The 6,451-nt window shown below is 48.6% G+C and overlaps 1 non-coding gene across 1 annotated transcript; it reads left to right on the top strand.

The window, feature by feature from the left end:
- Window positions 1–4,633: 4,633 nt before the first annotated feature.
- Window positions 4,634–4,705, top strand: TRNAA-UGC (transfer RNA alanine (anticodon UGC)). The gene has a single exon. It is a non-coding gene; the product is annotated as a tRNA-Ala (tRNA).
- Window positions 4,706–6,451: the final 1,746 nt, after the last annotated feature.

Genomic DNA, 6,451 nt, shown 5'->3' with positions numbered 1-6,451 from the left:
CCAAGGCATTACTGTCTTCCAGTGTGTGGGTGACCTGCCCTTCATGCCCCCTCCCTCATGCTCCACAATTGGCCTTTGGAGACCAAGAGCGCCAAGTGTCATGGGGCCGGCTGCATGGCAGGGGATGGAGGGAGAGGCAGAGTGGGGGGCCTGAGCCATTACTAACAACAGGGTGGTCGCCCCCTGCACAAGCATCCGGCTGCCTGGGAGCCGAGACGGGAGCCGACGCGCGACATCTCCTATCCATTGCCATGTGCTCCGCCCACAGCCTTCCCCATCATTTCACTCACAAGCACTGGCCGCTATTTCCCCCATCTGCAACCCAGGCCAAGCAACCAGTGATGGGATGCGCGACTGATGGCCTCCCAATGAGCCAGGTGTCAGCCTTCTGCGTCCAGAGCAGGCTGCTGCCCCTGAGGACATGGAGGCTGGAACCTCTGGCCAGACCCTCGTGAGGCCACGTGGATACTCCCCCACCCTCCTCATCCCCTCCCTGTATGACCTCTGATCCCCCAAGGGGCCACTCCCTCCCCATACAGGGGCTGCCCTGACAGACAGCGTGTCCTGAGTTTGTGGCAATGGACCTGACACGGGGTGGGGACTGCCCTGCCACTCTGTCCACTTGCTACTGGGCCCTCATATGGGAGCTGGCTGTATAATACCCTATTTTGCCATCATGATGACACTGGACAGTGCCTGGGGATGCTTCTCCTGGGAGAGTACACTTCAGCGGCTGGCCAGCTCCGACAGTGGCCGCATTGCATGAGGAAAGGTGGAAAGGGCATGGTCTAGCATCACGGTGCTGGCAGCCCCCGGTCATCCCTGCAGCAATTTGCATGGAGCCGCTGCCATCCTTTGGGGGAGCAGCTGCCAGGCCCCACCTCCAAGTGCAAGTGGCATCTGTGGGCAGGGGCCTGCACCTCCCCCCTCACCTCGGACTCCCACATTCCCCAGCAGTGGGGCCACCATGACATGTCAATCAGCCGTGTCCACCCAGGCGGCTGGCTCGCTGATCAATCAGCCTCCTAGGGTCTGGCTGTCTTCTGAGCTTGGAAGACCCACGCCAAAGCAGCTTGGGTTGTGCGGGGCCTTGCACGGCCATGGGAACAGCCATCTGTACAGATGTGTCATTCCTGTGTCTCGCCCCGTTAGCAGCAGACTTTTACATGCTGACCCAAATAAAAAATGGGGCTTTCAGAACTGTCTGTCAGCCCCCGCCCCACCCAGCAGAGGTGCGCTCGCTCCTGTGTGGCATCTCCAAACTCAGACAGCGGCAAACCCACCCCCCTCTTCAGGGGGTCCACCTTTCCCTTGGTTCAAAGACAGAGCTTTCAGGCGACATCTCTCCATACCCGCACACTTCCCCCTCTCCATCCCACGGCTTACAGGGGCTGGCCACCCCCTGGCATCCCCCGGGCCTGGCCTCCTGCCGGCACTGCCTGGTGTGTCCTTAAACTCACCAAGCCCCAGTGCCTCCCAGGAAGCACTATCTCGCTGATGGCATGCCTCCCGATTCATGGCTTGGTGGTCGAGGAGCAGAGGAGTTGTGGGCAGGTAGGGGCTGCCATGGCAGACATTGGACTCCCAAACCCCAGGGAGGGATGTGGGAAGCTGTGTAAGGGGCCCTGCTGCTGCCATATCTACGCCGGGCAAAGCTTGGTGGCTGTCCTTTTGTGCGGCTGAGATTCAGCAGCTGGCCAGCTCCCATGGTGGCTACTGTACCAGAAGGGAGGTCGAGAGTGCATGGGTCTCCCATAGAGCCTCGCGTTAATTTGCATGTCGCCTCCACCAGCCTTTGCTGCTCTCTCCCGCACAGCCATGCCCTCCCGGTGCTTCCGATCACCCCTTGCTGCCCCCCTATGCCAAGGACCCCAAAGTACCCCAGGACTTGGTCCACCATGACATGTCGGTGTCACATTACCACACAGGTGGCACCACAGCCGCTCATCCCAGCCTGATGTGATCTGGCTGCCTTCCAAGCCAGGTCATCCCACGCACTCGCTGCTGGGATCCCCGGGGCCCTCACGGCCACGGGAGCAACCATCTGTGAAGATGAGCCACTCCCGTGACTCGCCCCGGTGGCTGGAAGGATTCAGCTAGTTCAGCAGAGTTCTGTCCGCTCTTGTGGCGGATAGCTGTGTTCCCCCCTCCCACAACCCTTTCCCCCTCTTCAGAGGGAAAACATATCGGGAAAGGGTCGTCCCATTTCTGACTGCCACCCCCAGCCCGTCCTGAGCCCCTGTATGGTGCGCCCGACATTAGGCTTCCCAGCCCTAATCGGGGTAGGGGGGTTTCTCACTGCCAGCCCCCGCCCTGGCGCTTTTGTCAAGGGAAGGAGTGTTGCTTGGGTGCAACTTGGAGGGTTATGTGGACCCACGCAGGTGGCACTTCCAAAACAGGGCATCCTGTCTGCGAGCCCTCAGAGCTGTCCTTTTGCCATTCTCCTGGCCCCTCCGGGAGATCTCCTGTCCTCCTTCTCCCGCCTTGCTCTCCCTGCCTCCCTCGTGGTCCCCGCCCTTCCCCCTGCACTCCTGTCCATTTGTGCAACCTATATTTTGGGAAGGAAATACACATTGGATATGTACTATTACTATGAAAAAAACCTATGGAAGCATGTATCAAATAATGTAAAACACACAAAATATGTATGTACAACCACTCAAACATAGTTCACAGGAAGGACATAGAATGAAACAATTGTACTTGTCCTATCTAAATTTAAGGGGACGACTGAAGAGGAATAATGGAATGACAAAAATGAGACAGATAAGGTATGTGGGGGAGAAATAGATTTTATGAGAAGTGCCTTTATAAACTGGTGGGGATGCGAGAAGAATAGAGGCATATATGAGCCAACTTCACTTTTGGTTATTCCAACCATCCGAGGGAAGTCAGAATGAGCTGATAAAGATGCTATGTCTACAAAATTAACTGTGACATCAGCTTATGAGGAACACAAATTCAATTTGGATAATCAAGAATTTGGGGGAATCACAAGTTCACTCAGGGAAAAACAGGTATCAATTTTCCTGTCACAAAAGAGAGGCAGAATTGCAGATTAATGACACTTGTTTCCATATGTAAAAGGATGTATAAATAAATGTGAAAGCTCTTGTTGCATTTGCCATTACTCACACTTGTTTTGGCAGTTTCCAGTATATTTTGTTTGAGGGGCTGTTTTCCCCTCCATTTTTGCAGATTAACTAACTCTGCTGAGTTGCCAAAGAGATATAAGAGAAGTACAGAAGCCTGCATAAGAGGGAATAATTCATAACCAATTGAACCAATGGAGTCCCTGACTTAATGCTGGTTCCCAGCTCTCCAAAGAGAGATAAAGATGATCTGTTACATTGCCAAAAGCTTTTAATCAAGGTGTTTGTGATAATTTCAGCAACATAAAACTGAAGGCGGGCAGAAATTTGAATATACCATATCCAGACAGGACCTGTCCTTGCTCTTCTGGCTCTATCGATTCACTAGCTCATGCCCTCTTGGAATGCTGCTTTTACGAGGAACTTCGATCACATTATATCTCCCCCCTTTTAACATACAAATCTAATGCCTCTGTGTCTGACATAATGCCTTTTTTACTAAGCGATAGGGACCCCAAGGCTACATTGTCAGTGGCAAGATTTGTTTCAGTCCTTATATCCCTCAAACACTAGATATATGCTGCTCAAGATCAATGGATCAAGGAGCTTCTAAGGGATAAAAGGAAAGAAAAGGACAGGAAAACCGAAGGCTGACAGAAGTTTTAAAATATTTTAACTGACCCTATGAAAAACAGTTTCAGTTACCCAGGGTGATTATCATTCTATTTTATTTGCCAGTATTTCAGCCACAGAAATATAATTTGAAATGGTACTACATCCATATTTTATACCCCCAGACACATACAATTCACAATTATGGCTGTGACCCATATATCTCTATTAGAGAGTGAGAGATTCATGCAAAGTGTACACACACACACTTATTGATAATATAGCTCAATATTGAAAAATCACAAGGCTCAAATTATATCTGAAAACCACACCAAGAGGAACAAAAATTAGAATCCCTTCTCATTTTTTTAAATTGAAACAAGGATGAACATACATGCATAGGGTTGCCAGCCTCCAGGTGGTGGCTAGAGATCTCCCACTATTACAACTGATCTGCAGGCATCTGAGATCAGTTCACCTGGAGAAAATGGCCAATTTGGAAAATGGACTCTATGGCATCTACCCCATTGAAGTTCCTCCCCTCCCCAAACCCCACCTTCCTCTTGCTCCATCCCCAAAATTTCCAGGTAGTTCCCAACCCAGAGCTGGCAACTTTATACATGTACGTATCCTCTAGGACCTGACATGTAGCATATGTGTACAAAGGTACGATGTCAAGACTGATAGTCTGGGGGCAAATGAAGACCACCCCAGCAGATAACTGAGCTGGGAAACATACAAATGCCAAATAATAATGACCAGATGGAACCCTTTGGGCCTGCTGGTTGTACCACCTGTGCCCTGCTGAGCTAGTAGTAGCAGTACCACTCTCAAGTTACATGCTCCACAATTGTAGAGGGAAAGCCAACAGCTGACACAGTAGCACAGGGACTGAAGTACCATGGTTCTTGTTTGGGGAGGTTTGGGGAGGGGATGTGGCTCAGTGGTAGAGCATCTGCTTTGCATGCAGAAGGTCCCAGGTTCAATCCCTGGCATCTCCAGTTAAAGGGGCTAAGCAGGTAGGTGATGTGAAAGACCTCAACCTGAGACCCTAGAGACCCATTGCTGGTCTGAGTAGGCTGTACTAACTTTGATGGACCAAGGGTCTGATTCAGTATAAGGCAGCTTCATGTGGTGCACCTCTCCACCACACAAACAGTATTACAGGGAATGTCATAAGAACTAGGTCTTGGGACTGTAATACCTATTGCCCAGTAAAGGTGTCACATCAATAACTGATTTCGAATACTGTGGATTCATAATATGCTAAGTAAGTCTCCAAATCTCTGTTTCTTTTGCTTACAGAGTAGCAAGAGACACCACTGCAAAGAACAGATCCCCATCCCTTACCTCTCTTCCTAATCCATATCTTGTTTTCCATTGATTTTGAATTAAGCTGATTCACATATGCACAAGATGCCTTTTTCCACCCAGTGCATGTTATCGCTTCTTGATGAGCAGGGATATCCATGACACATCAACAGTAATAGGCATTTTTGGCCCTGGCCCCAGCCTGGTGGAACTTTCTGTCGAATGAGACCCAGGTCCTGCAGGATTTTGACTCAGTTCCACAGGGCCTGTAGGACAAAGATGTTCTGCCAGGCCTATGGTTGAGAGCAGCAATGGTCCTATATTAATTGGCCTCCCCGATGGACCCTGCTGTTAGTATTAATCTTGGGAACTTTTACCCACAGGAGAATGATTCCCCTTCAATGAGTAATAACAATATAAGAGATAATTTTTACTATCAGTGTGCCATTTTAGTTAGTCTAGGGTTTTTACCTGTGTAATCTCTCTCTCTCTCTGTCTCCCTCGCTCTCTCTCTCTCATCTGTCTATCTGAGTTCCATGACGTAGAGCAGTAAGCCGCAGTACTGCATCCTGAGCAGACACACCGGCGCAACGCTCCTGCCTGTAATGTGGTTTTAAGATAAATATTTACTTCTGCTGGACAAGTTTGGAAGTAGAATCACTGCTTATGACTCCTAGGTTGCTTAAATGTTGTGATGTGATGTCACTCCATGAGTCAGTAATGACCCAGTGCTTGCACCGTGGACTACCTTTATCTTTAATTTTGATAAATATAGGTTTTAAGATTGTTTTATATAATAATATATGAATGTGCTGTTGTTAACTGCCCTGAGCCTGACTTTGTTTGAAAAGGGTAGGATTTAAATCATCTTCATCTTCTTGTCGTCATCATTATTATGCAGCTTTCTGTTCCTTTCATTCGTATCTTTGTCACTTAATAATAATAATAATAATAATAATAATAATTTGTATTATTATTATTCCACCATCTTCTGAGGGCACTGTATTATGAGCGCACAAAAGCAGAACAGCAGACACATTCTTGATGAAAAGTACCATTGCAGCCCTGTGAGTTCAACACATATGGAAGGACAAACTGATACACTCTCATGGCTCTGTGACAATGCAGAACTGAGCAGAGCTGAGGAACAGCGATATCACGAAAAAGCTGCAAAATCTTACTGGAATAAGGTAAGGTGTTAGAAGTAATATACGGATATATAGTGCAGATCCTGTGACAAAACTGAAACATTTGTTCTGGCAAGAGGAAGGTGTTTGTATTTTAAAAAAATATTAAGAAGGAACACATATTCTTGGTATGGATATTGGCGAAGGCTTTCACAGTCAGAGTTCATTGGTTCTTGTAGGTTACACAGCCCGGATAACCTACAAGAACCTAGGTATGGATGTTTCCAAATTTCTCCTCATCTGAATTTC

The sequence above is a fragment of the Euleptes europaea genome, chromosome 8 (assembly GCF_029931775.1).
Source record: "Euleptes europaea isolate rEulEur1 chromosome 8, rEulEur1.hap1, whole genome shotgun sequence".
Classification (NCBI taxonomy): Eukaryota; Metazoa; Chordata; class Lepidosauria; order Squamata; family Sphaerodactylidae; genus Euleptes; species Euleptes europaea.
The sequence above is the reverse complement of the archived record's forward strand: the minus strand, read 5'-3'. Positions and strand labels throughout refer to the sequence as shown.